Genomic DNA, 24,600 nt, shown 5'->3' on the forward strand with positions numbered 1-24,600 from the left:
ATAGTAGGAAGGGAAAAATGAAGGAGGGGGGGATCGGAGGGGGAGAAAACCATGAGAGACTATGGACTCTGAGAAACAAACTGAGGGTTTTAGAGGGGAAGGGAGTGTGGTGATGGGTTAGCCCAGTGATGGGTATTAAGGAGGGCATGTATTGAATGTAGCACTGGGTGTTATATGCAAACAATGAATCATGGAAGACTACATCAAAAACTAATGATGACTAACATAACATAATAAATAAAATTTAAAAAAAAGACTGATGACACAAAGTTTTGATGAAGATATGGAGCAACTGGAACTCTAATATGCCACTGTGGGAATGTGAACTGTGACAATCACTTTGGAAAATAGTTTGGCAGTTATTTAAAAGATTAAATGTACACTACTTTATGATACTCCAGTCCTAGCTTTTATCCAAGAAGTGAAAGCATAGGTTCATGCACAGACTTGTACTATTCATTGCTGTTTATTTATAATGCCAAAAATGAAACATTCCAAATGCACACAAAGAGAGAAATTTATCCTTACAATGGAATATTAATCAGTAATAAAAGAATGAACTATTGATATGTGCAAAAATGTGGATGAGTGTTAAAGTAATTATGCCTAATAAAAGAAGTACAACCCCCCCCATATTGTATGTTATGGGTTGAATTGTGTCCCCCCAAAAGACATGGTTAAGTCCTAACCCATGAATGTAACCTGATTTGGAAGTAGGATCTTTGCAAATATAACTAGTTAAGATTTTCTCCCTTGACCTACATGGAAGGAGTCACAAGGGTTTTGAGAGTGTTGCACTGTGAAAAACATTGCCAACTTGAACTCAAGAGTATAGAGACAGGATAAAATGAAGGAAGACTGTCAGGCTATGGGGATTCTACAGGTAGGAAATGAGTCAATGAAGCATATGTTACAAATGTGTTACCCTTGAAAGAAAAGAGAGAATGCTTCTGAGGGTATCTCAGAGGTTGGCAGAGATGGTGGGGTCTCCTTGGACTAGAGACTGGGGCTGATGGCAGGTACAGAGAGCTGAGCATCAGGCCACAGGAATATTCTCATGCTTTGAAACCTAATGGAATTTGCCTCACTGTGTTTGAGATGTTTTGGAACCATGACTCCTTTATTCCTTCCAGTGTCTCCATTTTGGAATGGGAATGTCTGTCCTTTATCTGTCCCACCATTTTATTTTGGAAGCAGATAACTTTTCTTCTTTCATAGGTCCACTGATGGAGAAGAATTTTACCCCAGGATGAGCCAAACCCAGCTCATCACATCTGAGATAGATGATTTAGAAGGTGAGATTTCGAACTTTTTGAACTGGTGATATTTAAATGAGGTTTTGGACTTAGAGTTCATGCTGGAATGGGTTAAGGCTTTTGAGAAGGTTGTAAAGGGGTGAATGCATTTTGTATTTGGGAAGGACATGAATTCTGGGTGACCAGATGATGGACTATTGTGGGTTGAATTGTGATTTCAAAAAGATATATTGGAGTCGTTGCCCTAGTACTTGTGAATGTGACCTTATTTGGAGATAGAGTCTTTGCTGGAATATCCAATGATTCATATGCTCACAAGGAGAGAGAGATTTGGGGACAAGCAGAGACATAGAGAAGACACAGGGAAGAAAGCCATGTTAAGGCAGAGGCAGATACTGGAGTTAAGCTACCACGAGCCAAGAAATGTGAAGGATTCCGGTCACCATTAGAAGCTAGAAGAGACAAGGGGGGAATCCTTTAAATCCTAGAGGAGCATGGCCTTGCAGACACTTGTGATTTCAGACTTCAAGTCCTAAAATTGTTAGATAATAAATTTCTGTTGTTTTAAGACACTTGGCCAGTGGTGATTTGTTATGGAAGTCCTAGGAAACTAATGCAATGTAAGATTCCATTTGTAAAAAGTTCTAGAAAAAACAAACTAACCTCTAGTGACAGAAATTAGATCAGTAACTGGCTGGAAATATGGGAGGTGGGTAGTATGCTGGGGATGGGAGGGAGCAGGAAAGGGGACCTGATGAAACTTTTTGGGGTGAGGGATATGTTTGTTATTCTGACACAGTGATGGTTTCATGTGTGTATGAATATATCAAAATTTAGCAAAGTGTACCTTATAAATATGTGCAGTTTATTGTATGTCAATTATACCTTGATTAAAATGGTAAAGAAAAGTCATTTCTGGGGAGTAAGATTGGGTTTGGAATGGAATTGAGTGAGGCTGCTGAAACAATAATGTAGAATCTATTTTCCTTCTTTTATCAGTGTTTCAGTTTCTTTTTTTCCCAAGAGAAAGAAAGAGAAAACATTGCACTTTGTTAAATTCTTGGAAATAAGCTCTTGAGTGGATTTAAATCAGTTCACATTAATCTCCCTTGGGCACTTTAGCCGTTGTCCATTTAGGGCACCTTTTGCTTTGGTTGTTTTCTATTCTCCCTTTTATCAAGCCCAGTAATTGGAAGTCTGCTTGGAATTGCATTTGTTTTATTTGTCTCATTTTCTGTGAAAAGCCTGTTCCAATGCGCTCTTAAACATTTTTAGAGTTGATAGAAACTTTGTCCTAAACCAATGCTTACTGTGCCAACTATTTTATTCTGCTGTGGGGCAGATGAAGCTAACTAGCTTTCTATTTTTTTTTTTTTTTTGAGTTTTAAAAAATTAATTAATTTGAAAGAGAGCATGCACACGAGTTGGCGGTGGGGGGAGGGACAGAGAAAGAAAATCTGAAGCAGACTCCTCGCTGAGCATGGAGCCTGATGTAGGGCTTGATCTCACAAACCTGAGATCATGACCTGAGCCCAAACCAAGAGTCAGATGCTCAACTGACTGCACCATCCAGGCACCCCTAACTAGCTTTCTATTAAAGCAAGGTAGGAGTTGGGAATGAACATCTACTTTTTTCTTGACCTGGTCTGGTAGTGCTGGATCACTTATATACATTAATGTTCTTTGCAAAAGATCTTGTGTGGTTTGATGAAGTGTGATTGGTGAAAAGGAGGTAACAAAAGGGAATCAAAGCTTTGTAGTCTTTTACATTGTTGAACAGTTTCTTCTTAAAACTTTTAATGACAAGTCTTTGGTTCTCTGATTTCCCTGGCTTTTCATTTCCAGTTTCTTTTTGTGCTCTTCTTTTATTCTTCTTCTATCTTTTAATAGTACCTCTGTACTTTTACTTTGGATGACATTGTATAAATGATCTAAATTAATGGCATCAAGCATATACTTACCAGCCCCTGTTCTGCTGAGCCTTACACTTGTACATAGAGTTGCCTAAAGGGTATTTCCATTTGTATGTCCCACCTCCATGTAGTGAGACTCACCCATCTTCCCAGTATCCACTTCGTAAATCTAAACATTGTAGCGACTTCTGCTTCTCCTCCCTTCCCAGGCAACATGCTTTACAGTCTTCTACTTTGAGTATCTCTTACTCCTTTCCTTTCCAAATCTACCATTTCCTCTGCATTTCAATCACACGTTACAATTCAATCACGAGATTGCAGACTGTTACCTATAATCTTATTTCCTTCTAGCATATTCCATAGAAATAGCTTTTCAAAATCAACATAGGATCTGTTGAAATCTTTCAATGTTTTCCACAGTGTTCCTGAAAATTTCAAAGTTCTCATCTTAACCCATACGATGAAAGCCCCTGACCACACTTCTAGCCATATTTCTGATGTTTGTTATACAGTTTTGAAAATACACGTTACCATTTTATCAAGTTAAGATATTTCCCTTATTTTACTAGATAATTTTTTTTTTGGTTCGTATGTTTATTTATCATAAAGTGTATTGAATTTTATTGAATGATGTTCCTTTATTATTGATGAGATACTATTGTTTTCTGCTTTAATCTGTTAATGTGATAAAGTCAGTTAACTGGATTTTTAAAAAGTTAAACCAGCTTTGCGTTCCTATGTAAGAAAAAAACTTGTCTATGATGTATTATATTTTTAAAATAATTCAGCTTTGGTTTGTCTATATTTTGTTTTGATTTGGATCTGTGTTCATGAGTGAGGTTAGTGTATGATTTTTTTTTTTCTCATATTGTACTTGTCTGGTTGTGGTATCTAGTTCCATTTAGCCTCATAAACAATTCCAGAAGTTGGGACTCTTTTTCATAAAATTCTTTGAAAAGTTTTGAAAATTGGAATTATCTATTTCATTTTTTAAGATTTTATTTGAGAGAGAGAGAGAGTAAGTGAGCGAGAGAGATAGAGCACAAGCTAGGGGGAGAGGCAGAGGGAGAAGCAGACTCCCCATTGAGCAGGGAGCCTGATACGGTGCTTGATCCCAGGATCTTGGAATCATGACCTGAGCTAAAGGCAGACACTTAACCGACTGAGCCACCCAGGCACCCCTGGAATTATCTGTTTTTTCAAAGTTTGGTTGGAATCACCTATTGCACTAGCTGGGTCTGGAACTTTCTTTGTGGTTGTAGACATGTTTTAAACTTCTCATTCAAATTATGTAATGTTTTATGGAAATAGAAGGGTTTTCCGTTTCTTTTTGAGCCAGGTTTTAAAAGTTACACATATTTTTGTATTATAACATCTCATCTGTATTTTTATGTTTGTTTGTCTGGCATATTAAATAGAATCATCTGGGGCGCCTGGGTGGCTCAGTCGTTAAGCGTCTGCCTTCGGCTCAGGTCATGATCCCAGGCATCGGGCTCCCTGCTCAGCAGGAAGCCTGCTTCTCCCTCTCCCACTCCTCCTGCTTGTGTTGCCTCTCTCTCTGTGTCTCTCTCTGTCAAATAAATAAATAAAATCTTTAAAAAAAAATAGAATCATCTTACATTAAAATTTTTACTTTATCTGTAATTAACCCATTTTTTATTCCAAATGTGTTCATTTGTGACTTCTATTTTTTTTTTCTGGTAATTTCACCAGAGTTTTGTCTGTTTTATTTGTCTTTTTAGAGTACTAACATCTACCTTTTAAAAACTTTTCTATTGGCTCATCATTTTATAGTCCATTATTAATTTTACTCTTATCTTTATTATATTCTTCTGTATACTTCGGATTTATTCTTATTTTTTTCCTTATGTCTCAGCTTCAGTGCTTAGCTTTGTGAGCTTAATATGTTCATGTTTATTTTTATAACTAACATGCCTGGGTTTATATTTGTATCTTATTATGTGATTTCTACTTGTCTAACTTTCTGTTGTGTCCCATTTTTCTCCTTTCACACTTTCATTTGGATTGATGGTTTTCTTCCATTCTATTTATTTTTCTTCTTTGGGTTTGCAATTTATATATTATGTTTCTATGCTTTAATGATTTACAAAGAAACCACTATCTATCAACTTAAAAAGCTCAAACTTATAAAATGATGTTAGGATAAAAACAGGGGACATAACTCATAGATTCATATATAATAAGAGAACAGTGGTAACAACTCTGTGGTGATAAATTAGTAACAGAATAAAATGGAAAATATTCTAGAAAAATAGAATTTATTAAACCTGAGTTAAAACTAATTTGCATATATTTTTATCCATTAAAAAATTGAACAGTAGTTAAAATTTACATATCAAAATATCAGCAGGTTCAAATGATTTTCTGAAAGCAATGTCTCTGTCATACACATATTATTCTTAAGAATTAAATATATGAAAAGTTTTCCCAACATTTTGTTACATTGGTATAACCTTTTTTTATTATGTTATGTTAGTCACCATACAGTAGTTCATTAGTTTTTGATGTATTGTTCCATGATTCATTGTTTGTGTGTAACACCTTAAGTGCTCATTGTAATACCCATCACTGGGCCATCCCCACCCCCCTCCCCTCTGAAACCCTCAGTCTGTTTCTTGGAGTCTATAGTCTCTTCATATAAAACATTAGAAGAATATAGTTAAAGAAAGGAAAACTGTGGGGACATTTTAAGTATCCTTAAAAAGTGAGTACATACCCAAAGAAGCAATGTATAAGTAATTTAAACTAGTATGACCAAGTTGGATTTAACTCAAGAGCCTATGTCTTTTGATTGAAACATTTAATCCATTTACATTCAAAGGAATTATTGATAGGTATGTACTTATTGCCATTTTGTTACTTGTTTTATGGTTGCATTTGTAGTTCTTCTCAGTTCCTTTTTTCCCTTGCTCTCTTCTTTCGTGATTAGTTGGCTTTCTTTAGTGATACACTTGGATTCCTTTCTCTTTAGCTTTTGCATATCTATTACTGGCTTTTGATTTGTGGTTACTATTGTGTTTGTATATAACATCTGCATATAGCAGTCTATCTTAAGTTGATGGTTGCTTAGGTTTGAACCCATTCTTTACTCCTCTCCCCCTCTTGTTTTAAGTATATGGTGTCATACTTTACATCCTTTTCTGTGAGTCCCTTGACTTATTTTTACAGATATACTTATTTTTACTGCTTTTGTGCTTCCTATTTTTCTTACTCTTACTTATGGTCTTTCCTTTCCACTTAGAGTCCCCTTTCACATTTCTTGTAGGGCTGGGTTCCACTCAGAATCCCTTTTCATATTTCTTGTAGGGTTGGTTTAGTATCCATAAATTCCTTTAGCTTTCGTTTGTCTGGGAAACTATCTCTCCCTCTATTCTTAATGGCAGCTTTGCTTGATAGAATATTCTTTCTATTTATTTATTTATATTTATTTATTTATGCAAAATGGTGTTTATTAAAGCATGGGGACAGGACCCATGGGCAGAAAGAGCTGCTGCCCTGGGGTTGTGAGTGGTGGCTGACTATATACTATGGGGTTGGGGGGAGGTAAAGAAAAAGGGAGGTTTCTGAAAGAACTTTCATATGCTAAAGAAGACTCACAGGATACTGGAGGCCTTGCCATTGTCAAGTTAAGGTTGTTTACCCCTCTAGTAAGGCATTAACATGAAGATAGTTGGGAATTTCCTGGAGGAACATTACACTCTGCCCACTTCAAGTATCTGTCAATGGGCTGCAGGTTATAAAGTCTTTAACTGTATCTATGTTTCCTTCTGGAAGCTAGGTTATTGATGATAGTATCAAATGCTTTGTTCTTGTAGATTGCTAAGACATTTGTAAACTGAGGGACACTCTATGAGTTAGTTTTTCCTTTAGGGCAGCCAGAAGTGCCTGAGGAATGTCACATATATATCCCATGGGGGAGCAGGTTGTGGGGTGTCCGCTTCTGCTTTGTCCTCAGCTTGCCTTCTGTTCCCTCATCATTCCCTCCTGAACAATTTGACCCTTAAATCTTTAAGGTTGTTGAAGGTGGAAGGTCTCATCTTCTGTAATGTCTTCCTGCTGAACAGGGGCATAGAGATGTCCCTACCTATGGGTCAATATTGGTCAGTTGGGGAATGTATAGGGGAGTTACAAAAGGGGGAGGCAGCTGAATCCAACGTGGTCAACATCGAACCTCCTTGAGTAGAAAGGATCATCTGTTAGCTGGAAGTTATGGCAGTGAAGAAGTCTTGACACTGACACACTGGTGGGGAAATCTGGAGTAGGTGGTGTTAGGTCTAGGAGGTGCTCTTCTTGCTCCTTGACAGTGAAGGGAGGAGCCATGATGCCTAAGACACAATTTTCCACCGAAGCTCAGAGTCCAGATGTAAGACTCAAAGCCCCACGTTCGGGTGCCATATGATGGGGTTTTGGGATACAGGCGAGGTTCAATGGGGTGGAGTCTGGAGCCGATGACTAGGAAAGAATTCTTGAGATGTCTTTGGTGCAAAATGGTGGCTTATTAAAGCACAGGGGCAGGACCTGTGGGCAGAAAGAGCTGCTGCCTAGAATATTCTTTCTTTTTAAAGATTTTATTTGTTAGAGAGAGAGAGCACAAGCAAGGGGAGCAGCAGGTAGAGGGAGAGGGAGAAGCAGGCTCCCCGCTGAGCAAGGAGCCCCATGCAGGGCTCCATCCCAGGACCCTGAGATCATGACCTGAGCTGAAGGGAGATCTCAATGATAGAATACTCTTGATTGCAGGTTTTTTTCTTTCAGCAGTTTGAATGTATCATGCCATTATCTTCTGGCCTGCAAAGTTTCTGCTAAAAAATCAGCTGATATCCTTAGGGGGTTCCCTTTGCATGTAACTGTGTTCTTTTCTCTTACTGCTTTTAAAAAACTGTCCTAATCATTGCTTTTTGCCATTTTAATTATTATGTGTCTTGGTGTTGACCTCCTCAGATTGATTTTGTTGGGATTCTGTACCTCCTGGATCTGGATTTCTGTTTCCTTCCCCAGATTAGGGAAGTTTTCAGCTATTATTTCTTCAAATAAATTTTCTGCCCCATTTTCTCTCTCTTCTTCTGGAGTCCCTGTAATGTGAATGTTATTAGGCTTGATGGTGTTGCTGAGCCCCTGAGTCTATTTTTGTTTTTTTATTCGTTTTTCTCTCTCCTCTTTAGCTTGATTGCTTTCCATTACACTCTCCTCCAGGTCACTAATCTGTTCTTTTGCTCCTTCTAGTCTACTTCCTAATTCCATCTAGTGTATTTTTAATTTCACTTATTGAGTTTTTCATCTCTCATTGGTTCTTTTTTATAATTTCTATCTCTTTGTGTCTCACTCAGGTCCTTCACTCTTTTCTCAAGTCCAGTGAGTATCTTTATAACCATTACTTTAAATTCTCTATCAGGCATATTACTTACCTTCATTTCTTTTAGTTCTCTGGCTGTAATTTTGTCCTGTTCTTTCATTTGGGACCTAGTCCTCTCTCTCCTCATTTTTTAACTCTCTGTGTCTGTTTGTATGTGTTAGGAAAGTCAGCTATGTCTCCTGCTCTTGGAAGTATTAGCCTCATGAAGAAGATGTCCTGTAATTTCCTGCAGTAAAATGTACTCTGTCACTAGAACCTGGTGCTTGCAGTGTCTTCCATGTATGTTTTGTGCACCCTACTGTTGTGGCTGAGCTAATTTGCTTTCAGTCTGGTCATCTACAATGGCTCTCTTTATCTGTTGTTGGTAGGCTTTGGTCCCTATGTTGTTAGTATAGGCCAGTCTGGGGTCATGCTAGACTTAAGTTGAGTCAGACCATTTCCCACAAATGCAGTAGCATGGAATTGTAGTGTGCTTTCCCTGTGTTGCCCCCTGGGAAGCTCTTGTTGGTGGGTGGGGTCTGCCCTCAGACCAGATGACCACTTCTAGCTCATTGCAGGGGCTGCTGTCAGGCTGGTTTGTATGGGTATCTCCCTCTCTCCCCAGGGCAGGAGAAACTTTGGAGTGGTCCTGGCCCCCATCAGGGCTTGCACCCTGCCAGGCTTGTGGCATCACTTTGGATGAGCTCTGGCCAAGGGCATACTGGAGGCGGAGGTTCACAGGAGAGCACCAGTGCAGGGCACACTGTGCCAGCAAGGTGCGTGGGCCTGATCTGGCAGGAGACCTGCAAACAAAGCCTCGCTGGAGGAGCCAGATCACAGAAGTGTGTGTGGCAGGGTGTGCTGTTGGTAAGTTAGGTGGAGAGTATTTGTGCTGTACTGGTTCCTGCAGTTGTCTGTATATGTAGGCTGGGTGTGGGGGGGCAAGGGAGGGAAATGGTGCCTGCCAGGTCTTTTGTTCTTGGAGAAGTCTCCCAATGATCCCTACTCCTCCAGCACATGCTTTGAGATTAATAAACAAATCTTACAAGTCCATTTGGCTTCCAACTGTGTCTCTACCCTTCCTACCCTCTTTGATGTGGACTTTATATTTAGCTGTGGAGAATCTGTTCTCTCAATCTTTGGTTTGTTTTCTGGGTATTTGCACTGATGTGGGTGTTATCTACTTGTATCTGTGGGATGGAGTAAGAATAGGATCTTCTTACTCTGCCATCTTTCCCAGAAGTCTTGAACAAGGAATTCTTATACCCAGAATTTATAAAGAACTTCTAGAAGTTAATAAAAACAGATAGTCCAATGGTATAAAAAAACAAAACAAAACAAAATGTAGCAGGAGCTTCACAAAAGAGGATATTCAAATGCCAGTGAACATATGAAAAGATCATTTATTTCATAAGCCATTAAGAAAATGAAAAGTCAAAATTGCACAACCAAATTTGCTTAAGTAAAAAAGACGGAAAATACTAAGTATTTACTCATATATGGAGCAATTGGAGTTCTCCTGTGCTGTGGTGGGAGTATAAATCAGTACATTTGGTTTGTGAAATTGGCAGTGTGTACTAAAACTAAAACATCCATTCCTCTGATCCTGTATTTGTATTTGTAGGTATATGCCCAACAGAAGTAAGTACAAATTTTCACCTAAGGACATGTACATGAATTTTCATAGCAGTACTTTTGATAAAAGCAAAGAAATGGAAACTACCCAAATGTCTTCCAAACATAGGATGGATAACTAAATTGTTGTAAGAAATGGATAAATTGTGGAATTTTGTACAGCAATGAGATTGAACCATTTACAACAATTAAAGAAGCTAGATAGCAAAGATATACTGTATGATTCATTTATAAAGATACAAAGCCAGGGAAACCTAATTTATGCTCTTGTCAGGTGATGGTTATCTTGGATGAAATGGGTCAGGACAGTGAAAGGAAGGGAACATAAGCATGCTTCCTGGGATGGTGTAATGTTTTCTTTCTTGATCCGTGTGTTATTTACATGAGTTTGTTCAGTTTGTAAAAATTCATTGAGTTTATGCTTATGATTTGTGTACTTTACTGTATTATTCTTCTATAAATATTAAAAAACACCTCTTTGTGGTAATCTACCTAATATCTATGTGATTTGAAGCAGGAAGTCTTTTCAACGTACCACTTCTGCTATATTACCAAAGGCTATATTATCCCTGGAGCACCTTTCTTCATGTTGGCTTATTCCAGCTCTTTGGGACAAAGAACAGAATACATTTGTTGTTTCTAAACTTGGCTGTGTATCAGAAAACCTTAGGGGAGTTTTAATAAACTATAGATTTACATTCTTGGGTAGACCTGGGAAACTATAATTAAAAAAAACAAACTTTTTCAGGAAAACTTCATATACATACAGGTTTGGAGACCTAGGTTAAGCTACTCCAAAGAGTCCCAGAGGGATTCATGAGGCAAAATGTTAATTTATAATTACATCAACAAAGTTCTGACCTTGGTTATTTCATGCCTTTTTTGCTGATGGAATTTATATTAAATAGATAAAACTTAACTTGTTTTGCTAGCATCATCCTAATAAGTCAGATCCTTTTTTTTTAGAAAAAAATTTCAAGTTATAATCAAATTAAGTTGCCTAATCTCTTCAAACCATGGCTCCTACATCTGTAATTGGAGGATAATACCTATCTTATATAGTTGTTTTAAGGATTAAATGGAGAATACAGTCGATCACTTAGTGTAGATAGTGTATGGTACATAATAAATTTGTTGAATGAATTTCAAGGATCTCTGTAAAAGTGGCATTTCTCAGTCAAGTCAGAGCTCTTTTTTCAAATAGTGCTATAATTAGAATACCAAAATGATACAGCTGCCCACTGGCACTAGGCACATCTTTAAGCTGTTTATTCCAGCCATGGTACTATGGTAATGAATTTGTGCTCATCAGCCATGATCTCTTCATGTTCCTGTTTTGGATCATCACCACACTTTTGTAAAATGCCTGGCATTTTAGTGTTAGGGGGAAATTCCAGAGTCTGTGGACATGAGCAGAACCAGTCTTTTCAAGTGTAAAATTAAATCTCCTCTCCATTCTTTCTTAGCATCATGATTTAACCAATGAGCCAATCAGCCACAGGGAATTAATTTAACAACAATCATGTAATTGGTATGAAATGCTCCACTAATTCAGAAGACCAGTTTGGTCACATATCCTTAATTTTTTCAATTAATCACTTCAGTACCCAACCTCCTTATTTATCAGGAAACCTAGAATCTTCCTCCTGGGGTTTCCCCTTACCCTGAATTTACCTAAGAACTTCAGAGTCTCACACAGCCACAAAGCAGTTCATATTTTTGCACCAACAAGAAGGAATCTTAGGGTCTTACTAGTCTAAGGCCATGGCATCTGTTGCTGTATGGTGGGCTTGACTTTTGAGTTTAGTCCTGCTGTTGTGGAATTAATATGGAATCACTGATCTCATGACACCTACATAATCCAGAGTCCTGCAGAGTCTATTGTGTTTTTTGAAGATGGGCAATCCTTTAGTGCTAAGCCGCTCTCATGGTTCCTGGTAGTGCTGAGACAAGATCAGTTAGGTATTTTGGTCACTTCAGAGATCCAAAGCTACTGTTTTCTTTCCCTACTGAGGGATCAACTCTTTAACTCCAGAATATCTGCTATTATTTCTTTTCTCCAGACTATGGTTCTACTCACTCAGCCTTCTAAATAAGACTAACTTTTATGACTTCAGGAGTTTATCTCTATACTTTCTATATACTTTCTGTATTCATCTTCTAATAGCCATGACATTCAAGGAGGGGGATCTGTCTTGCTGCTTCACCATACTTTATAATCTGTGGCTTGCCTTCCATATGCCCATGTCCTGCCCAAACCTATCTCTTCTCAAAATGGTAGACAGTGGAAATATTCTCTACGTTCCTGATAAAACCACATTATTCACTCAGAGGATCATGTCTTTGTTCCCTGCAAGATACACATGGAATTATATTCTCCATAATCAGTACATTTATACCTGGGAATTCCAACCTAAATTGTACTGCCAATGGGAGAATATTAACTTTACAGTTAGATTGGTTTAGTATCACTGGTATTACCTTTAGCAGTACATTGGTATTAACTTTCTAGAAATGGAAGCTCTTGGACCTCATTCCCAGATTATATACTGAGTTAGAAAGTTTGGGGATGAATAGAAGTAATCTATTTCAGGCGCCTGGGTGGCTCAGTTGGTTAAGCGACTGCCTTCGGCTCAGGTCATGATCCTGGAGTCCCTGGATCGAGTCCCGCATTGGGCTCCCTGCTCTGCGGGGAGTCTGCTTCTCCCTCTGACCCTCCCCCCTCTCATGTGCTCTCTCTCATTCTCTCTGTATCAAATAAATAAATAAAATCTTTAAAAAAAAAAGAAGTAATCTATTTCAACCAGTTCTCTGGGAGATTGTGATCAAGGATAGAGTTTGGGTGTTGGGGAGATCATCAAAAAGACATGACTGCTGGTTGACTTGTGAGTGGGACTTGGGCACTTGGAGGCTCCTCACCTCCTCTCCTGTACTTGGAATATGGGTTCTGCTTGTGTTTCCTGTTCCTAGAAGTTGCTCCAAGAACATAGTTTTGAGATAGTAATGTGGTGTTAAGAATACCTACATGGTACACATGACTAAATGTAGTTAAGACCTCTATACAAACTTTTAAGGTTTGGCGGGTGGATACAAGAATGCATTCATCTTGTTGCAACCCAAGATAACCTTGTATATAAGTCCCATTTACTTTCTAAAAGTACCACCTACCAACCTGGAGTGGCCTGCCTCTTTCTTGGTTTCTCTCTGCCCTCTGCTTTCAGAGACAGTTTCAGATTATACCCTGAAAACTCCCCTGGGGCTTGCAAACCAACACCGGGAACTGCTGGTCTAGACAGAAACATACTTTATGATTGGTTTTCAAATGGGAGGTGAAGAGCTAACTTCTATGTTCTTGCTGATGTCTTCTGAGTGTCAGCAGTTCTTCAAACATGAACACACAGAGACATCTCTAGAATAAGTAACAGTTGGTAGAAAATGTGTGGTATAAACAGGCTTTTCTTGGAATTTAAAAAAAGATCTGTTCCTGTTGGTGGTCCTGAATTGAAGGCTTAGTGTTCTATATCTGGGATACAGGAGGAAGCACTGAAGAAACCCAGGGAACTCACTATGTTGTTCCTTAGATTCCCCAGGTGCCTTAGGCTGTCTGCCTTCATCTTTATAGATTTCAGCACTTCCTTTGCTTGTTTGTTGTGTTACATCTACAGTGTTTTTGTTGTAAGAGGACAGAAATGGGAGGAATGGAGCTATTACATCTTGGCAGAACTAAAAATCTTGTGAAGCTCTGGATGGTCAAGTCACCATGACCTTGTTGTAGTGTTTCATGTCTTTTCCAATGTAGATATATTTTTGTTAATGGGATTAGGAACGGATATTTTGATATATGCTGAGATAATTTCAGTTCAGATATAGTATATAATATTATTGGGCAATAGGAATAATAAATTTTTAAGAACTTTGTACTTGTACCCCGTGATCTCTTGTCAAAGAATGTGTTCCACCTGGGAAAATGTATCATAAGAACAGAACAAAGAGAGCCCCAAAGAAATAGTGACAGTGGCAGATTTTACTTCATCTAGGTGACAAACTCATGGCAAGGTTACACATCTTATATATGTACCCTATCCATCTAACTCAGAAATAGAATTTCAAGATTTGGAAAATGTTGGAAAGTACATTCTGCAATGCAGTGTGTTTTTGCCACTGTCATCATTTCTCAGAAATGAGAAAGAGCTTGAGGAGCACTTTTATATTTTCAGGTCTTAGTTTGCACTTGAATTGCATGGTTGGCATGAATTCAATCAGGAAGAGATTTACCTGCAACAGCTAAGAGCTAAAAAGGAGCATGTGTCCGAGCTCAATTAGAGTGTGATAGTTTCATCATTTAAATTACAAAAGATAAACTTTCATTAAATGTTTTCATTAAATGTTTTCAGAAAACTATTTGAGAATGTAAATACGTATTCATTTTTATGATACCTATGATACCTATGCACAAATCTGCTCATATCACTCATCAACCACTTTTCTTGTTTATTTCCTAAATACTCATTTATTCTTCCATTACTTACATGATTTAAATTAACCAAGCTTGTTGTGGGATTATATTGTGGGTTCTGTTGTAAGTAATGTACTTAAACCCTAAGCATTATTACAACAACTTGTGTGAACTCAGTGGTTTACTGCTTTCTAGTCCTTTTGCATAATGTAGTATAAGCTTTAAAAAACACATCTACTTGGGTGCCTGGGTGGCTCAGTTGGTTAAGCGACTGCCTTCGGCTCAGGTCATGATCCTGGAGTCCCGGGATCAAGTCCCGCATCGGGCTCCCTGCTCGGCAGGGAGTCTGCTTCTCCCTCTGACCCTCCTCCCTCTCATGCTCTCTGTCTCTCATTCTCTCTGTCTCAAATAAATAAATAAAATCTTTAAAAAAAATAAAAAAAATAAAAAACACATCTACTTAGATATCTATGACAAAATGTTTCTAAGATGCTATATACTCTGTTTAATTAAGGTTAATTTCTTTCTTTCTCTTTGATGTTCATATGCTAATTCTCTAGAGTCTATTTCTCTGTTCATCTGTCACATTTTTAGGGTACTGTGAGATTTGGCATGCGTACTTTGATATTTATTTAAACAAGAAAAATCCATTGTTCAAGTTTTTGTTTTACGGGGGGTGTTTTAAAACACAGTTTTGTCTAATTTTAGATTTTATGAATATAATATCTCAAAGTGAGGAGTAGTAAGTATAATTAACAGTCATTTATTAAATGTTGTTAAAACCTTTTTTTGTGTTATACTGTAGAACTCGATCTTTCCAGTAATGATGAGTGATAACACTCATGGAGCATGACCATGGAATGCTTACCCAAGGCTTGGTGTGCAGGGTTTTTATTGGGGATCAGTTATGTAGGCAAGGCTGCCTGCTTGCCTGCCTGATCTTAGTATCCAGCCCTATTAAGGGGTCAAGCTGGTATTGCATAGTTCAAGGCCCATAATGTAAATAGTACTGTTAGTATAGACTATCTAGAGTGGCCCACATTTCCCAGGTAAACAAAAATACTCTTACCAGGCAGGATATTCCAAGAGCAAAGACGTTACCTTCTAGGAGCTGGGTAAGGGACAAAGCTTTCTTTGGATTATTAAGGGTTTAGACAACCTAGATTTGCTGAATTAATCCTTTGTTACACAGTTTTATATTGAAAATTAAATACTTTAGCCACTGTGTAGCAAATACTTTTGCAGGTCATGTAGTTTCCATTTTTTTTTTAAATAATTGTGAGCTGATAAATCACTAAAACCATTTTGGATGATGATCATGTAACAAATATTTTTGTAAGTCATGTGGTTTCTATTTTTTTCTTTTAAACAATTTAAATATTTGTGAGCACATAGATCATTAAAACTGTTTGTAAAACCAGTATGTGGTTTCCAGCATTCAACTCTTTCTTTTCAGTTTAATTTTTGTGTATGTAAGATTTTACATATTTATTTATGAAATATGAAATATCAGAATAGAACTGGTCTTGAACATGTTTTATCTAACAATGGATGACACTCACCAAATTGATACATGGACTAATTTTTAAAGTCTCATTCATCTCTTCAAAAGTGCATGTCCAATATAATTTTAACTTTATATGTATTAATGTTTATTAAGAATTTTATTACAATCATATAATAGTAGTATAATTACAATGATAATTCCAGAGTATTTTTAACCCTTAGAATATTATGGCCATAGTAAATAACAAAATAAATTTCAGTTACAAATAAGCATGATAGAATCATTAATAAAATATTTTCAGGTTTAAAGCTATAATGGGTAAATTTTGTGTTGGAAGTGGAATGAAAATATTAATGCAAGGAGGAAATGAATAATTAAAATCTTTGTTGTAAGTTTGTATAATTTTTAAATGGATGACAGTGGGTATCATGTTATGACACTATTTAGATTACATTAGGTACATTTAAAAGAGGTATATAACAATGTTACTTTAAAATATACATAATTATAATATGCCATAAATTTGGAAGACACTTCTCTATAAATCTCAGATTTCTACTGTCTAGGCATTACAAGCCAAGTGCTCCATACCTATTTTTCAGAGATGTTTGTGTAAGCAGATGGCGTGGAAAGTTGGAGCCAGTGACTCTGGCGCAAATTTATTTAAATTCCCTGCATTAAAGATGGAGACACCTTCCTCCTTTCCCCAGAGATACTTGCTTATATTCCAGGGTAATAAGGACAAGGCCTCTCTCCAGAGGAGATTGTGGGCAGATTTTCCAGTTGTCCTGATAGAAGATCAGAGTCTCCAAATCCAGGGGTTTCCCTCCTGTAATGCATCCCCAATGTGTGTGCAGGCAATACCCAGCCCTAGTCACATCACCATGTAGAAACTGGGGCTCGGGATCAATAGCAAGATGGTACTATTGCTGAAAGTAATAAACTGTCTAAATCCATTTGGACTCCTTGTTTCCTTACTGACTGAATTTGTGGTAGTATGACAAGCCAACCTTGCAGCTGCAACCATAGCCCTGCTTAGGTACTGCTTGACTACTTGTCAGTGACACACTTTGCAAATAATTAAATGTATGAAACAATTCAGAAGTGAACTTAAACATCAAAACCCAAGGCTTTTTCTTTAGCTCCTCTGAGAGTATTTGGCATATATTGGGCACTAAAATATATTTACTAAATGGATGAGTGGAAAAATAAATAATTGAATTCATGAATGTAAAATTTTCTAATCCATTTTACTTCCAGACTGCTGTGGGCTAGAAAGGATACTAAATATGTTGATTATGTCTAAGGGAAGAGGTAATTTAAGAATTTAATTTCACTCATTTATACATTTCTTTAAAAATAAGTGTTCAATTCCTACTCTATTTAATGGGTACTGGAAAGCAAAAGGGAATAAGAGGCAATCTTTTTTTTCAAGGAAGTCTAGTGAAAAAATGCACAAATACAATGCAATATTATTTGTTCAAATGAAGGAATATGCCCAATATCAGGTGACTACAGAGTTTAGAATGTTTTCTTTTGTCTGAGGGACTTCCCCAAAGAGGTGATACTTTGAACTGACTCTTGAATTAGAGGTAGGAGTCTGTTAGGATGTGTGTGCTTATAAGAAGAGCAAAGGAGTGAGATATTCAAGATATTAGTAGAGATGTGGCATATATAATTTAATTCTAAGTGAAGAACTAAATCATTTTCAATATATTAAAAATACTACACCAAACCTCTGAGGAATATATGGAATCACTGTATTGTATATCTGAAACTAACATAATACCATATGTTAACTACATTGGAATTAAAATTTAAAAAATAACACCAGTAATAACCAAATTATGATGGATTGACTTGAAATCTGAAACTGTCAAAAATAATCATTGTTTTTGATTTTTTGATAATCCATTTTTTGATAAAGCATTGAGGAGGTCAACCTTCAAGCTTTGGGTTTGACGACCTGTTTCCTAAACTGAATGTGTTAATGGCCTTCCACACATCGTTTTTTGCCTTTTGAGAAATTTTACAGGGGAACTTAGGTTCCCTTGGAAAGAGCTCAGAGTTAAGAAGCAGTCAGCCGAATGAATTACATTCTAAGTCAAATGTGGACACTTTGGTAGAGCCAAAATAGATGAGTAGCTCTGAGCTAAGTATTGTTAATTCCTATAATGCCACCTAGATCCTTATATTTAGCTCTGAGCTGTTATTGATCTAAAACATTGTGCTAAGTCAGACTTTATAATGCAAAATTTTGAGAATGGAAGATACTTGAGACAAGAAATATTACCTTAGACCTCTGGGTTTGTGTTAGATTTTGTTAGAATGACATTTTTCATAACATTTTTCAAGGGCTCAGTAATGGCATTTTATGTAGCATTTAATTATGATTTTCTGTAAAGACTTTAAGGTTACCTTTTTCTTTTAAAAAAAATTGAGTTTAACAAAATAGTTATGTTGCATTCTGGCATCCTGACCTTTTAAAAACATGCCATTTCATTATGTTTCAGATATGTAAGTGATGTACTCTTTTATAGCTTTGCCCAAGGGAGAACTCATAATGAAGACAAGAGCCAGCTAGAGCTCATACCCTTTGAATCTCTGACATTCTCCTTTCCAGGTAAACTATACCTGTCAACAGAGGGGAGGCTTTCTAGTTCCTGGTACCTGATATAATTATGTATGCTGTTGTATAGAATAGAGGCAAAAATAAACTGTGTAGGGTACAGGAAAAGTTGAATCAGATCTGGTTCAGTGTTTGTCCCTTTCCTATGGCTACCTGAAGTGTCTTTTGACAGATGCACTTCACAGTGATCTCCTCCTTCTCTGACCCAACCGAGGCCTATATTGTCTATATAATATGTTTTGGCACTTAATCATTTACTGTCCTGTAATATAAATATTTATGTGTATGACTTGTGTCTCTGATTAGGCCACAAGCCTTTAGTGGGAAAGAATTTTGCCTTCTATTTTTTGGTATCCTCTTTAACTCTTAATATTCAGCATGTAGCAGATGCTCTATAATTTTTTATTTGATTAAACCTAGCTTATCATCTTTAATGTATGGTAGCCAAAGAACCATGGAAGTATCACTCACCTGGGGATGCTAACTGGTCATGCTAGTGAGCCAGCTGGATTCCCTGCCCGACCGTCCTACCCCTCCTTTCCTCCTTTCAGTGTAGCTGTACTCTTTGCACTGTTCCCTTGTATACTGTTGAACCATGGGACATACTCTGGGAGAGAACAAAATGTCCTCTTTTCCTTTAGACAAACTCAAAAGTGATGAAAAGTATATCGTAAAACATTACCAGTTGTTCAGGTTATATGAGGCAAGTGAGATACATTTCAAATGCCAGGTAAGAAGAGCTCTATCAGTAAAACATTGCTGGTAACAATGAAATTATCACCAAAGTATTAAAAGTATAAGGTTTAAGTCCTAGGGCAGAAGAAGAAAAGAGCTTAAATTGGAAATAGGGATAAAGAGAGTTGGCCTGTGGTTGGACAGGGAAAATGGGGAAGATATTGAGGAGGAGGTCTGCAGGGAGCATTTAGACTTGACAACGCAAAAATCCAGGTTAAATCTGACGTAAGTTCCTTCTACTTGTAAAGCTTAGGGGAGAACTATCTCAAGTAGCTAGAGATGATGTAGTTCTTTGACTCTGCTTTCTAAGGAATCAAGCTCTAAGAATACCACGTGCAAGTGGGCATGACTAAATTTAGATCCTCCACATGTAAGGCAATGTATTAGTTAGATTAGGCTAATTGCTGTCACAGATAGACCCAATCTGTACAGTGGCTCAAGCCAAAAGAGCTTTATGTCTTGCTAAGAGTACTAAGCGTTTGCCTGGGTTGGCATGGTGGTCTTCCTCCATGTTGCTATCTAGGGTCCTGGTTGATAGGGGGCTCTGGCATCTTTAATATGTAGCCTCCGAGGTCTCTACACAGTTGAAATATATCATCCATATTTCAGCCAGCCGTAAGGGGAAAAAGGCAGAGGGGAACAACTGTGGGATGTTTTAGGGTCAGGTCTTGCCAGGGCATATATTTCCATTGACATTTATTCCAATGTCTAGAACTCAGTACATGGTCACACCTAAATGCTTGTATTTAAGGAGCTGGAGAATTCAGGGAAAGTGATGGGGGAGGCATACCTGCTCAGGGAAAAAAGGACGAGAATCCTGGAAACTTCCCAGTTTCGTTTTATTGGTTGTACCTGAAACACTGTGTGTGTGTTGAGGTATGTGTGTAGTTATGTCAGGTACGATTATGCATAGATGCATCTTATAAACATCTCTGGGCCGGAGGCATGTGAACCGTGCCAAAGTGACTTTCCCTGTTTCATAAAGACTATTGTTTATTTGACTTAAAGTCGTTTTCCTGACTATAAAAAAACTTGGTCCCCAGAGCTTTATTGATTAAAGTGCCCTTATGGTGGCATCTTAATAGCACATCTTACACTTGATGCCTTTGATAATCTTTTTAAAATTAGAAAATGCTCATTGAAATTTATTCAAGGTGAGATTTTTTGGTGTTTCAGTGAAGAATTATATAGAATGTGAATAATTTAGTGCTAAACTAATCAAATTTTGCGTTACATAGTCTATAAAATATAAAAGCCTTCCAGTGCCTTTCTGAAACTTTAATGGATTTGTACATTTCAGTTTTTTTTTTTTACTTGGTAGTGTGCTAGCACCATGGCCAAAAATTACTCCACAGGAACAGCTGTGGGCAATAGCATTAACATAACCTGTTAATGAATTAGTCTATAATGTTCTGAAGTGTTCTTCCTTTCTTTTAATACTTCCCTAACATTCAAAGGGAATCGCTAACATGATTTCTACCTAGTTCAATGACAAATGTTTGTGTAACTTCATTTGGCAACAGTTTATAAAGTATCAGAAATTTGATAGGAACTGTGGTAACACTGGAGAGATGAAATTACGTGCCACATAGTGGGTGCTAAAACTATTTGTCGACAAGTGAATGAAAATATCCAAGATCCTATCACCCCTCTTTTGATCTAATGTCTCACCTCTTACCTGAATAATGAATTATTCATTGCAACACCTACCTCTCAGGAATGCTGTCCCTGTACAGGCACAACCACCAAACTTACTGAGTCGTAGACCCATTGTAGGCTGTGACTGACTTGGCTGAACTGTTAAAAGTCAATTCTGAATCAAGGTAGAGTCTGAAAGCAGATATTTTATTTTGAATTATATATTTTATTTGTTTATTAGTTATGTCTTAATTAAATAATTATAGCCTTGCTCCCACATGTTATATAGTTTGCAAGTTTATGCTACAGCAGGCAGACTAAATCACAGTGTAATAAAACATGGGTGTCTGAATTGGAAAACTACAAGACTTATATATCAGATCTTAGAAGAACAAGTAGGGTGGGATTTCATAGTCAGTCAACTTTTCCTCTGATTATAGACACCTGGCTTCAGTCATTTGCTATACTGTCAACACTTGTGTGATTTTTTTTACAGGTTATTTTGGGTAACCTGAATCCTTGGCTTGTACAAAATCACCTTACTGTGTTTTAGAATGAAGTTCTTAAATCAATACAAAAATAAATTAATTGAGCATTTACTTTATACAAGCCAATTCAACGAAATAGTTCAGTTTTATTCAATTCAGTAAACATATTGATTGCTCTCTATTGAAAGATGCTGAGCTGGTTTTGTAAATATTCATATGTAATTGAATTAAGAGATATATCTATAATTAGTGAGCTTTTGGCCTTGTTAAATATTATGATTGTGAAAACTCATCAGTCTGCTTGATATATATCATCTCTGGAAGAAACCTCCTTGATTGGCATCTGAAAATGCTACTGTGTGTGTGTTTTAAGATCTTATTTACTTATTTGAGAGAGAGAGTGCACAGGTGGGGGGAGGGGCAGAGGGAGAAGCTGACTCCTCACTGAGCAGGGAACCCAACATGGGGCTCCATCCCAGGACCCTGGGATCATGACCTGAGCTGAAGGCAGATGCTTAATGACTGAGCCACCCAGGCGCCCCTGAAAATGCTATTATTGATGCATCAAAATGTAACAGCTGTATTTTATGTTTCCTCTTCTATTCATTTATGATTGGGGAACATGGTCATCTTGAGTTAGAGATGCATGTTTGTCAGACAGATACATGAGCACACACTCCTTTTAGTTCCTGTTTAGCATGTACCTTAAACTGCCCCTTCTGAGCTAGTTTTGATAGAAAATAGAAAATGAGGTTGGAATATTTGGGCTTCAGAAGAACAATGGACTCAGACAGGTGATATTCCTAGGTTCCAGTGGGAGGAGGCAGAATGTCTGCAAACAACTGGAAGTGTTTTTTGGCGGAGTGACCTTAAGGAGTTTTTTGGTGTCTCCCCTCCTCCCTTCCAGCCCTCTAGCCTAGGCAGAGAGCCATCTTTCCCAGTGCTCTTGGGATTACCTGCTGCCCATGGAAAGTCCCACACAGTCCTATCCTCTGGCAAGGCTTCCACACTTTAGAACTTACTCTTCCCATCAGGCGTTCCAGAAAATCATTACCTATGCTCAGCTTAGCAAGATGTACTCGAGGTCTGTACTCGAGGTCTGTTACTTGTAGGCTTAGTTCCACTTGATTCCAAAATCAGTGAGAACAAAATAAAAGTGTCATGGCCTTTTTTCCTCTCAGTGTGGTTTGGAACATCCACAGAATATCTAATGAGACTGGGGTTGGGGAGGGAACCCCAGCAACTGATGGGCTTGGTTCTATAGTCTCTATTTCTACCACATGGGATGCACACACTGCTAAAGCCATGGCAACTAGTTTCCACTCTAGGTCCTAATGGGACTTGAGACCCTTCTTAGAACTCCAGAATGTGGGATTAGGGGCCCTACTCCTTTTCCTTTCCCTAAACTGGGCTTGGTTTCTGGTCTCCACCGGACTCAACAACCTCTGTTATTGATATGTCTGTGTCCCCACACAATGTTCAACACATGATTCTACCACTTGTGTATCAGTATCCAGCTCAGTCTGTTTTCTTGTACTGTCTAGGACTTTATAATTTGTACTAGTGTCCTTTTGCCCCAGTGATTTCATCCTTAGCCTCTATCTTATGCTTGTCTCTGCTTTTCTGCATCTCCCTGACAGGGTATTTCATCATTCCACATGCTCAAGGATGCTTCACCTATGATTGTTTTGCAAGGTCTGCCTTTCCCTTCAACTCACACCATTGCCCACTTCTAGAAGTGTAGATGTAAGGCACTGGCCTTTTGGATGAGGCAGTTTGTTGATATACTGAGATGTCAGAGAACCAAAGGTAAGCCATATATTCTTAGAGGCCTATTAAGTTTTTAAAATATAATTTTGGGGCTTCATTTATGTAGTTTTGACCATATGAGCAAATTTAAATCTGCTTCCTGAGAAGAGCTCTGTTTTACTCACTGATTCTTTGACTTATGTAGCTTATTTCCTTTCAGGGATAGAATGACTTGCCTTTAGGCAAGCAGTCAAGTCAGAATTTTCATTTCTTTTTTAATTAATAGACTTCATTTATAGAGCAATTGTAGATTTACAGAAAAATTGACTAGAAAATACCACATACCACCTCCCTCCCTGGTTTCTCCTATTATTAATATCTTGTAATAATGTGGTGTACTTGTTACAAATGATGAGCTAATGTGATACTAAAAATCCATACTTTACTTTAGGGTTAACTCTTTGTGTTGTAGTTAGATTTTTATAGATGCATATAAAATCCATGCATATAAATATCATGTGACTACCATTACAATATCATAAAGAATAATTTCACTGCCCTAAAAATTTATTGTGCTCCAACTATTCATACCTCTTTCTCCTTCCCCCAAGTCCCTGGCCACCACTGATCTTTTACTGTCTCCATAGATTGATATTTTCCAGAATGTCTTATAGTTGGAATCATACAATATGTCACCTTTGCAGATTGTCATCTTTTGCTTAATAATATGCATTTAAGTTTCCTCCTTAATGTCTTTTTGTGGTTTGATAGCTCATTTTTTTTTTATTGCTGAATAACATTCTATTATATTAATGTACTCAGTTTATCCATTTACCTACTCAGTACATCTCGGTTGCTTCCAACTTTCAGGTATTATAAAGTTGATATAAATATCTGTGTGTAGATTTTTGTGTTGATAGATGTTTTCAACTCATCTGGGCAAATGTCAAGGTCTGTGATTGCTAAATCATATGATAAGAATATGTTTAGAATGATCAGAAGAGTTCTTAAGTGTTGAAGCCCTTGCTAGAGTGGATATGACTATGTGGGACTTCTCCATGAGCACCAATAAATGAGAGTTCCTGTTGCTCCACAACCTCACTAGCTTTGATGTCATTGTTTTGGATTTTAGCCATTCTAATAGTTGTATGTTGGCATCTCATTATGGTTTTAATTTGCATTTCCCTAATGACTTATGATGAACATCTTTTCATATGCTTATTTGCTATTGGTATATGGTGGGT

At 37.4% G+C, this 24,600-nt stretch overlaps 1 long non-coding RNA gene across 1 annotated transcript; it reads left to right on the forward strand.

Annotated features, from left to right (window-relative positions):
- Nucleotides 1–255: 255 nt before the first annotated feature.
- Nucleotides 256–23,403, forward strand: LOC118016830. The gene is made up of 3 exons (XR_004680936.1): nt 256–883; nt 1,219–1,295; nt 23,248–23,403. It is a non-coding gene; the product is annotated as an uncharacterized LOC118016830 (long non-coding RNA).
- The last annotated feature ends 1,197 nt before the right edge of the window (nt 23,404–24,600 follow it).

This window comes from Mirounga leonina, unplaced genomic scaffold, assembly GCF_011800145.1.
Source record: "Mirounga leonina isolate KUSES-001 unplaced genomic scaffold, KU_Mleo_1.0 Mir_168, whole genome shotgun sequence".
NCBI classification, from domain to species: domain Eukaryota; kingdom Metazoa; phylum Chordata; class Mammalia; order Carnivora; family Phocidae; genus Mirounga; species Mirounga leonina.